The sequence below is a fragment of the Diabrotica undecimpunctata genome, chromosome 5 (assembly GCF_040954645.1).
Source record: "Diabrotica undecimpunctata isolate CICGRU chromosome 5, icDiaUnde3, whole genome shotgun sequence".
Lineage (NCBI taxonomy): Eukaryota > Metazoa > Arthropoda > Insecta > Coleoptera > Chrysomelidae > Diabrotica > Diabrotica undecimpunctata.
Genome location: NC_092807.1, coordinates 12,751,352 through 12,761,865, shown reverse-complemented (window position 1 = coordinate 12,761,865; position 10,514 = coordinate 12,751,352).

Genomic DNA, 10,514 nt, shown 5'->3' with positions numbered 1-10,514 from the left:
TGGAGTGTTTTCATAAATTTTTACCTTAGCTTTTGCTTGTCTGTATATATTTGCTAAAGTTTCTATGTACGGTTTGTCAATGCCTTGGGTGGCCAAAGCTTCTATTATTGCCTTGGAATATATAGAATCCAAAGCCGTCTCGAAATCTAGGTTAATGGTTTTGCGACGCGTTGAAAAATTTTGATTTTGGGAAAAACCATTATTTTGACGACGTTTCGGCAAGATCGCACTTGCCATTGTCAATTCAGGTAGTAACACTTCTTGCTGGTGTTTGAAATAAACTGACTCTTCTGGTCGATACAGTTACTTATATAGCCGATCGAGGCGCGCTTGTCTCAAACGGTCCTTGGTAAAGCTTCTTGTGATTGGTCCTGTCCGTGTGTAGCTAAGAGGCGTCCTACTAGTCGGTCTTGTGGTCTGATGTATTTTTGACTTTTCTTTAATACCGTTTTCCATGTTGTTGGAAGCCTTTGAGCATCATCTCTGTGGTTTAGACTGTTGGGATTTTTTTCTATTTCTATTGATTCTCTGATTTCGCGTTTTCTTTTAATTTCAATGTTAGCTAGCATCGTTTGTGTGTAATATTCTATGGAACAATTTTAAAAAGTAGCTGATTGGGTTTACTAGCGGGTAGTAGGATTAAAGACCAACAGTTCAGACTTAGATCAACGTTGTAATACTCAGTCAGATGATAACAATTAAGAGAAATCAACAAATAAATACTTAAATAACATCTTTATTCTACTTTACAATAAATATTGACCCTTTTTTTTAACATATTGACGTATTAACTTATATACTACGATAAAATACAAAAAAATTTAGATTAAGGACTAGAAAACGATAATACATAACATTTAGATTCTGGTGTAGTATAAAATATTTTTGGAATATCTTTCTTTAAATATTCACTAAAATTGGCAATGAATACTACTTTAATAAAGATAAATTATTGTTAAGTATATAAGTTGTTTTCTATATACCAAACATAAGGCTTGTATGGCGTCACGTACATATCTAACAGATGGCGCCACGCACATATCTAGTAGATGGCGTCCCATCTACTAGACAGTTCTTTAAAATGATCTAATTAATAATGTACACCATTCAAACAAGTTGTTTATAACACTATATACAGTGTCGGCAATATTTTCAGGTGGGTATTGAGAATATGAGAGTAAAAAAGAACTATAAATATTGAGGTAACACAGCAGCAGAAACTTCTACGTAAGGGTATAGTGTTCATTCAAATTGGGAATATTTTGACAGAATCATAGAGCACAGAAATTCCTACCATACTTTATTAATAACTGAAATAAACTCACCGTTCCATACTTCGTTAATTGAAAAAATCAGAATAATGGGAGTGTATATTCATTAATTCTGATTAAAAACTTTTTATTTATGAATACTAATGTATAGATGACCAAGAAAATTCAAAAATGCACATTTAAACCTTTGTTTTAATAGACATTTTCATCATGTGACGAGCGCACCATGTTTTTCGTACTGTTTTGATCAACAATTGAGAAGTTAGGCATCATTAACTGTGAGAGATATTTTTCTTTGTTACTTGTTTACTATACAAATAATATCAATCTATAATTTTTTATTCTAATTAATGATATTAATCGATTTTCATTACTTGCATTTAATATAAATCAAATATTGTAGGTATAGCATGAGATTGTTTATAAAGACATTTTGGGCTTTGGAAAATTTATAAAATAATATTATGTATTGCATTTAAATGATTTATAGCGTGTAGCAATCTTACATACTCTTTGAAACCGTTTCATTGTTCTATTTCGTATAGATATCAATAATAACCGATTCAAAAATTGATTTGCTAATTGAGGCACTTTATTCTTTATTTTAACAGGTACTTTGTTATTATACTAACCTAACCTAACATGCTTGTTTACAACAAAGAGTACGAAAAAAATGGCTGAAAAAATTTGTGATGAAAAGTATAATTCTTATAGACATAAACACGTGTGCTTGGTTGCATATTAACTTCCAGTCGAAGTCAAAATTTGACCAACGTAGCAAAAAATTGAGCCTGGGATCAGTAAACCTTCTTTTTTATATCAACTTTTACTTCACTATCACTAAATACCTTGGACGATTTAGTCCCTCGTCAGGATGTTTATATGTACGTAATAAAAATCTGATGTTATTTTTTATTTGTTTATTTATAAAATCTTAAAACTATGTGTCTAGTTTAATAGACTATTCTAGGAAGACGATAGCATATTGCCGTCATGTTTGATTGAAAAAGAGAAGATATATATTTGTTTTATTGTTTTCACTGTTCACAATTACAACGTGGTATTAACTGCCACATGCTCGTTAAAATATTGCCGAATCTGTATAACTAAAATCCACTTGACAAGGTTTATGCGAAGGGGTTGTCCTCAGGACGAAGTGATCTCTACTAAGGAACCTGGATGCAGGGAGTTATGATCAGTTCTCTACGACATTTATGTGGAATAAGGACCTTACGTCTGCGATGGATCTTATGCAATGTGTCTTAATAAGAGCAACAAGGTGGTGTGTAAAAACGAGGCTCAAGGTGAATCCTGGGCCAAACTAAACTTGTTATCTTGACAAGAAAACATCAGATAGGGGTATATACTTTTAAATTTGTCAAGACTAGGTTGTAGAACCTTAGTCAAATATACGAATGATTCTTGTCAGGAAGTTGAACTGGCAGAATTACGTAGAACAAGCACAAATTTGTTCTTGCAATCTTTTGTTTGTATACCGGTACCTTTGGTAGTACTCCGGGCCAGGAGCGCACCTAGAATTTGCCTCTGGGGGAGGGGGGGGGGGTTTATGATGCTACTTCCATTTTGAGTCCTTAAAATTTTTGAGTAACAGTGTCGGAATAGGGCTCTGAGGGGGGGGGCGGTTTAATCCCCAAAACCCCGCCTGGGTGCGCCACTGATTAGGGCTTAAACCCAAAATGATTCTCTGACAGGGTAACAAATGCATCTCTGATGTAATGACCTAAAGTAACGCAAAGGAGAGTTAACTCCAAAAATTGGGAAGCTTGTTTATAATAAGGGACGGTTGGCGCCATTCACATTTCTCTAGGGATGCTATTGGATGTATTCCCTTTAGAACTTTAAATAAAACGCACTGCGATCAGGGCAGCATGCAGATTGAATTCATATGAACATACACTCATCGTTACTTGAGAATCCGCTCCTTGATTTGAAAGAAGATGGACATTCTCCAAGGTTTTTTTGGATCAAAACAAGAGGAGGTGTCGATAGGAATGAGTGGACAGGAATGACCTGGAAACAAAGACATCCGGTAAACAGATGGATCTAGATCAGAATAAAAATCAGAGGCGGGTTTTCACAGCAATAGTGAGATGTAGTCAGATTGGAATAGCTCAACGCTATGAATGGACAGACATATTAATATCTGACAGTCAGTTAACATTAAATGCCCTTCCTTCTCATAGGACAAGCAGAAAGCTCTTAACAGATTAACACAGCATAATTAAGTCCGATTTATAAGGTTACCTGATCACACCTGCAGCACTGAATGTATTGTCAACTATAGAAGGAGTGCTTTGATGGGATTGTCGAGGTACTGGTTTGCGACCATTATTCATAGATGGTATAAAGAGAAACTCTAGGCTTCTTGTGCAACTTATCTTGTGCACCGGACATGGCTACCACAGTTGCAAAATGAAAATACAAGATAATAGACGATGTAGGCGGTGCCAACAATAAGGAGAAATATGTCATAGTGTAGCTAGACCATAACTTTTATACAGAAAGAATAATTTTTGCCTTGTATAGATAAATATGTAAATGGATTACTTTGAAAGTCATATCTTCCGACTTTATTAACAAGGCGTTAGTTACACTTTAATTTTTGGCCAATTTTGGAGAACAATAACAAATGATTTTAATTCTTTTTAGAAATATTTGTCATCATATTTTGTTTTGCTTGGTTTATTTTGCTTTTATTTAAATAACTAGATTAAAAAATATATGCTATATATATATATATATATATATATATATATATATTAAATAATTTATTTACTGCTCTTCTAGATCTATAGCTTCCTTATGTAATGCAGCCTGCAGCTTTCACTACATTTTCTCTCTCCTATGCTGCCCTTTCAAGAATTTTTCCGGATATTATAACCTGCTAGAGCATATTTTGAACCTCTTATTACCTGTCCTAGATCATCACCATCACATTCACGATAAGTATGATGACGTGACCGAGATATTGTAGTTAAATATTCTTACATGTGTAATAATGCTCATATTGCAAGCCAAAGAAATTAGGCATGCAAAAAATCGAAAAATATGGTACAGATATGCAAACTGTTTCAATATTTTTGATACTTTTCTCATAAATCCCGATAAAACTTTATAAATTTAATCACAGTAGATTCAATAACCAGATATTTTTTGTCCAGATCGATAAAATGATTATGGCATAATATATTATGCCTGACACAATACTAAACTGACATTTACTAACTATACAATTGTCCTATATTTATATTTAATTTAGTACGTTTACTTTAATTCGTAATTGAACAATTTTGTAATAATTGGATAAAAGTTTCACAAATATGATGACAAATGTTTTTAACAAATATGATATACACCCATGGTCAAAAATACTTAATTTTTAGTTATTTATTTGTTACTATTACTTTTGACTGTGAAAGAGATAGAACATCCTAATGTATAAAACAAATAGTACAACATATGTACTTTTTTAACTATTATGACAGCTGTCATACAAATTTTTAAACAAGAAAATTGTGTGGGAATGTAGATTATATGGGGTTGTGGGGATGTCAATATGAAAATAAATTTCATTATTATGTAATCACGATAAAAATAATAAGAAAAATCCTAAAAAAGGCAAAGTCAAGGTGAATGGAAAAATAGGGTAGTTAATACAATAGTGCCCTTATTTGTAATTTGATATTCTAGACATCTTTCGAGTAAGACAGAGAGGATGAGGAACAATAAATTTATTTAAAATCAACCGAATGGACACTGAAATATTTGAATAAGTTTTTAGGATGGAACAAAATTTGAAACAAAAAGTACCGGATTACGACCCACTTACCAGACATTATCTTAAATATGCCAGAATGGTCTCGGATGTCATGCAGCCCCTCCATCAAGTCTCCAGTCAAACGAGAACAACCTATCAATGTTTTTTCAAGCGGAAAGCAAGAACTAACGATCAAAGAGTTTATCCCATCAACGCCATGGCCCACCAAAATATATTAACAGTAGTATTTAAGCAGTATGGTATAAAATACAAAGAGAAAGTAAGACATTTTTGAAAGAAAAATTCTAGGGAAGGTCTTTGGGAAAAAATCAGGAAAAAAAGTGTCCTAGGCAACAAAATGTAGACAGAAAACAAAAAGGAAGAACATGAAAAATAGGAGAGTAAATGGACGTGACCACGCAAAACCAGAAGGATGTCACAACTTGGGGGCGAACTGCCAATGTTGCAGTCGGAAATAACAGAAGAACAAGGTCCAATTTGGGCTATAATGCCATTGGAAAATGAAGAAGTTAGCAATCTAGTTACTAAAAAATAATTTCAAATTAGAATCTTTAAAAAGTAAAGGAAAATCAAAAAAATTGGTATTTCAGCTACCTACTGTCAGGATAATTTGTATCTGGCAAGCGCAAAAATCAAAATGTTGCACATATTCAATATGTTTAACCATGCGTGTATAAAAGAAAGTTTTGATTCTTGTTGTAGCTTTTTGTTAGTAGTCTAAATATAACATCCATTATATTAACATTTTTATATAATTAAAAAGTTTTGACAGATAAAACAGTTCTGTTAAAAACAGTCCTAAGTAGAACTCTCAATTTCGTTTTGAAAACGAAGGTAAAAATATATTGTTTCATCTTTGAGCTACGAGAAAATTGGACAGACGTATACGTATAGAGAAAATTCATTTACAAAAGTTTGGTTAGTTATTTCAGTATGGAAAGATGTATCATTTTTGTAAGAACAACTGAACACGTTAATTTTGTAACGTTATAAACGTTACATGTTTGTTATTTTTCTTCAAATAAATATTTTATTCCAATTTTTTTGATTTTTTTCATTTGTTTGCCTTATTTTTTGTTCTAAAACTAGTTGGCGCCCAAAGTCATTGGTTGCTAGATTATTACACATTGGCGCCCAACGTGGGGACCAACGTCGAGCGCAAAATGCGTAGCAAAAAAGCAACCAATGAGTAACAATCTAAAAACCCAATAGTTGGCGCCCAATGACTTTGGGCGCCAACTATTTGTAGAAGAGAAATGGTAAAATAAAACAGAGTAAAATCAAAAGAAATTGGAATAAAATAATTATTTGAAGAAAAATAACACATATGTGACGTTTATAACTTACAATGTGATCATGAATTTTACCCATTTTCTTTAATATTTATAGAAAATATGTGAAATTTTCCTCATTAAGTTATCGTCTTCAAATGTCTCATTTTTTAATCAAAAATGAAACAAGGTCTCGCGTGGGGCTGCTAGTACTCTATCGAACGCGTCCTCAAGGGGCGGATAGTTGAATGCATCACAGATATGTGTGTTACTTGGAATATGCAAAAACTCAGCGTGAACCAAAACAATAAGGAGGACTGGTGTTGAAACTACAAAAAGAAGACCAGTTTTCCAAGCAAAGCTTTCGCTGAACTTGGATCTGTCAATTACATTATCAAAAATAACAAATATCTTATTGTAGTATTGACAATCTACGTACAGAGGACATCAAGAAGTTTGAAAGGAAAACAGTAGAGTTGCTGTGCCCAAACTATACATATAACCAAAGCATAGACAAAGTCCTTGCCTTGATTAAATCTGGGAAAGATCCCAATTTCCCAGGAAGATCATATGCATGACAAATATTGAATCTCACCAACGCATCTAAGATGAGTATGAAGGACACCATGAATCTTCCTTTTTTGTCTTCCAATCCAGTTATAGAATATAGAAGAATAGTACCGCTCAAGATACAGCTACTGTTGAATAAGCAGATGACATGCACAAAGACGATCCATCGATTCGCTGGATCGATGGTGTTGATGAAGACCTGAAAAAGCTGGAAGTCAGAAAATGGAGAAGAGTGACCGAGAAGGCAGTTGGTTCGCCAGGCCCGGACGGACTATCTGCTGCAACTCCGTGGTACAGTAGTAGTAGCTTAACTTACTACCAATTCTGGAAGTTTTTAGTAGTATTTATGAAAATCGACAGGAATAAAAGATTTTTGTCATGCTGAAGTACATGGGCACAGGCTACTACAAGCATTAAAAATCCTTTTCAATAAATGTATTGTGGAATGAATAACATCGACTCATTTGACCAAATGAATAAATTACAAGCTGAATCAATACCAACCACAGAGCAGGCAGGATTTGGGTCAGGATATAGTACAAATGGCCCTGAAGAGCTTTATAGAGAAAACTATATACAATAAACTAATATTTGTAGACTATGAGAAAGCGTTCGATACATTGTACCAACATAAGATAATTGAAGCTTTAGCAGCCTATAGAAAACACTACAGAAAGTATTAGGGTCCACGAAGACACTAAGAAATCTCGAATTAAAAGAGGTATACGACAAGGAGACGTTATCTCCCCTAAGTTATTTACCGCAACACTTGAATATATATTTAAAAAGATAAATTAGAATGATTTAGGCATAATTATCAACGACGGCATGCTCACGAATTTAAGATTCGCCAATGACATCGAGCTAATAGCAAACTGTATCAATAATGTCAAGAAGCATCGCGACAACCAAGCCTAAAGAAAAATTCCTCAAAAACATAATAATGAACTTAGTTCTCAGCGAAAGTATTGACATTGATGGGACTCAGATGGAGATGCCTAACCTTGATAAGAAAACAGTTAATCTATGTTGGGCTCATCTCTCAGAAATCAGATTCCAAAGCCAAACCAAAAAGGATATCGGGGAAAAAATAACAATCCTAAAATGAAATTGAGACATGTAAGAATAGACGAATTAGGTGGGCTAAAAGAATTATCGAATGGAGACGCAGAAAAAATGCCTTTAGAAATAGAAATGGGTGTCCTCCAATAAGATGGATATAAAGTGCACAGGATATAGAGACTTACGTCCAGCTTTGGTCAAAAGTTGAATGATGCTCGTGCAATTATGGCAATTCGTATATAAGTTATACAGCATATAAAAGTATCGTAATTTGATACTGATTGGGACTTACAAACCTCTAATCATTCGGAAATGAAAAACGTCTTATACATGTTGAAATACGGGTACTATCAAAGAAATCTTGGTACTTTTACTGGTAATTTCAATTACGTGAATTCGTCAAAATTGATACAGCTTTCTCCACTCGTTTAAAATTATTAAAAAAAAACACTAATTTAGTCTTATATTGTAGTCATAGGTTGGTACCACAATGGTAATTTGAAATAATAGCTTTTTACTACCACTGTTTTAGATAACCAACCAGTTTTTAGGATATGAGAAAAAACGATGTAAAAGCTACTGAACTGACCGGCTAAGACTGCTATCGGCGAAGAAACTTTAATTTAAGCTCCCTGTAAATAAGATATCAAGAAATATATGGTGGTTATCGAGAGTACCAAGTATTCTGATTATATTATCAAGCCGTATCACCTACATTTTAAAAGAAGACTCCACGAGTAAAAGGAGTCAAAATATTTGTATATACGTGGCAATACGAAAGTTCTTTGCCAAGGCGATAGATGGAACTGCAAAAAGTTATTGTTTTGTTATGCTGGCAGACTTAACACTAAGTGCCTTGAGAGACAGAAATGAGCAAAAGAAGAAAATGATACTTTTGTGGAGGATACAGTTAGTATGTGTCTGAAAGTCAACATTCCTCTTCATAAATTGGATCATCCAGCTGTTCGTGAATATATTGCTAAATATGTGCCAGGGTCGGGCGCTCTTCCATGTACGGACACTTTAAGGAGAAAGGTAGTGCCACGATGTGGGCTGTCTAAAAAAGCCAATACAAAGCAACAGCTGAAAGACAAGCCCATTGTAATAGTAGCAGACGAAACCTTGGATGGACAAGGAAGATATGTTTTTGCTATTCTCTTCAGAACTATAGATTCTGTACTACATCAAGAATGTTTTTTAGCAAGTGTTAACTTCCTTGATACTGCCAATACATCAACGTGTTCACAGGCAATTATAGATACATTAACCGACTTTTAAATTGATTATTCACAAGTTAAAGGCCTGCTATCAGATTCAGCAAGATACATGTCTGCTTTCTTTAACCTATTAAAAAATCTGATAGGGCCACATATCTTACATTACCAGTGTTGGCTCATAAAGTTAATCTTGTTGGTGATGTTTTTGTAGGAGAGTTCAAGGAGTTAAACATGTTTACAGCAAAAGTCAAGTCAGATTTTTGTCTTTCAAGAAAAATGAAGAACTCTTACTTGAATTATTTGAAAGAAAACGTGCCCAATCTCCCAGCAAAACTTTATCCAGCACCAGTTATAACTAGATGGAACTCTGGTTCTCAGCAGTGTCGTATCTAAGTGAATATCTTAATCACATACTCAATTTTTTTGATGTGTGGGAGAATGAAAATTCAAGTATTAAATTTCTCAAAGACAATTACGCCGATGAAACTTTCAGACGTAAACTAGAAATTCAAATGACCTTCACCACCGAGTTCTGTCCAAAATTAATGTGTTCTCGAGAATACGTCAATTAGAACCTTGGAGCCTTGTAATAAAATTTTAATCTGTGGTGAGTGGCCAATGTTACTATACCAATGATACAAAACACAGTATTTACAGATGGTCCAGAGAACGATTTGTTTAATGCTATAATACCGAAACGGTGAGCTATGATGAGTGTATGTTTTGGGGTGATATCTCTTTCGGCGGAAAAAACAAAGTTTATGTTCGTATCAGTTGGTGATCGCAGAGTGGGTTTGACAGCTGTAAGATATTCTACAGAGTCGTGTTAAATCACATCAAGCATCAGGATCGAGAACAGAATCCAGGACTAGTAACAATTCAGTGAGAAGTGATTCCTCAAGGATCACTCAAAAACTTAATAAAACTCTTAAAGAATTGTGTAGAAAGTGTAATACAAGATGAATTGAAGAGGTGAAAAACGGTAAATCTCAAACCAATGTCTAAAATTGTTTCAATCCACCCTATATTTCTTGATATAATCATCCGTGTACTTATCTAAACCATTAAACCATTATCCACATAAATTCATGGTTTAAGCTCATATAAATCAATCAACTCTCTTTTGGACCAAAAGACAATAATAATCATTAATATGCTAATTTACCGAAGAAAATGTATAAAAAAGGAAACTAAACAACAGTGCTTCTGGATCCATTATTAACTGGCTATTTTTGTATCCAATTAGAATATTAATTATTATATATATATATATATATATATATATATATATATATATACATATATATATATATATATATATATA